Source organism: Echinops telfairi, unplaced genomic scaffold (assembly GCF_000313985.2).
Source record: "Echinops telfairi isolate 266 unplaced genomic scaffold, ASM31398v2 ScPeMD7_7424;HRSCAF=8462, whole genome shotgun sequence".
NCBI lineage: Eukaryota > Metazoa > Chordata > Mammalia > Afrosoricida > Tenrecidae > Echinops > Echinops telfairi.
This window is the reverse complement of record NW_022111324.1, coordinates 8683131-8684883: the sequence shown is the minus strand read 5'-3', so window position 1 is coordinate 8684883 and position 1753 is coordinate 8683131.

Genomic DNA, 1753 nt, shown 5'->3' with positions numbered 1-1753 from the left:
GGCTCCATGGGAGAAAGACAGAGCTAGGGAATGTCTACCCCCAAAAAGAGTTACAGTCTCAGAAATTCACCAGTGCAATTCCTACAGAGTCGCTATGAGTCAGCATCCACTCAGTGGCAGTGAGTTGGGTTTGTTGTTGTTGTTGTTTTCATAGAACTGGCAAGGATCTAGCTACCCAATGGCACCATGTGTCGATAATAAGAATTTAAAATATTTAAATTTCATAAGGCATATTGCAGGAACCCATCGTTTAGAAATTAATACAAAAACTGGCTCAGATCTGGTGAAAATACTGAGAATTGCCTTGGCAGAGGCAGATGTGAAGTTATTTTGTAGGTGCACTCCCACCAGTTATCACAATAGAATCCCCACAGAAAACGACCTACGCTGAAAAATAGCTTGTAGTTAAAGTTAACATGAGCAAATGCAATTTTTCTTGACAGTATGAACAAAAAATATTTATTTGGGAAAACTGGAGAAAGGAAATATATTATGAGAGCATTTATTTTGTAACATTAAAAAAATGTAGAAATTAAAAGATCATCAAAGTAGTATAAGGGGAAAACAGGGAAAATAGAATTTTAGGAAATAAAAAATATAGAAGAATTAGGTTAAAATATAGCCAAAAATATGTGTCAAATAAATGAGATGCACCTCAAGACAGAATCACCTAATGGAATACAGAATCCAAAATTAAACTAAGAATAATAAAGATAGACTGTACTACAAAGCAGGTGAGAAGAGTTACTATACATTTGCTAGTGAGAAGGAAAAAAATATTTTTAAAGATACTGGCTTGGAATTTTTCAAAATTAAAGAAATATATGGATCCTCATATTAAATTTGCTCAAGAAATACCAAGGAGAGTATAGTGAAACTACAGAAATACAAAAACAAGGGGAACGTTATATGAGAAGACAGAAAAGCAGATTATTCAGAAGAATACCAATATGGTTCAGAGATGACAAAATAAAATGGAAAAACTGTTTTGAAATGTTCAGCTACATTGTTATTTTCATGCAAAGTGAAATAAATTTGTGTTCAGGCAAAGTTTAATAATCACAGACTGAGGTTTTCATCATATACAGTTAGAATTACTTAAAGATGAAGTTCAGAAAAAGAACATGATTACAGAATAAGCATCAGAGATGCAAAAAGCAAGAGAAAAAAAGGAAATTGATAACATTTTTTAAATAAAAATGATTGTTAAATAATAGCAAAAACGATAACTTGGGGAAGTTTGAAGACAAGTTGGAACAAACATGGGATAACACGCAAATAGGAGGAGTTTAAAGTTAAAACATTCTGAGTTTCTTATACTGGTCAATAGGATATATCAATTAAAATTGAACTTATTTAAGTATTCCCTTGGGCTCTATGGGAGAAAGACCTGGTGACCTGTTTCCATAAAGATTATAGTCTAGAAAACTTTATGTTGTACTCTGTCATATGGGATGGCTATGTTATAAAAACAAAAGAAACAGCAAAGTATATATGTTCAAAGTGTAGAAGGGAAAATGAAAACAAAATTTGATCAACTCAATGATATGTAGTATAAGAAAAAAAAAGAAGCTAATAAATGGCATAGAAAATAGAAAAAGATACACATGAGCTAGAGACAAGTCCAAAGAATATCAGTAATCCCACCACATAAAATTATAAAGGCATTCAATTCACCTTTGAGGGGCAGAGAATTTCAGATTAAAGTTTTGAAATTTGCTATTCATATATCTAAAAAATTAATAACAGAGAC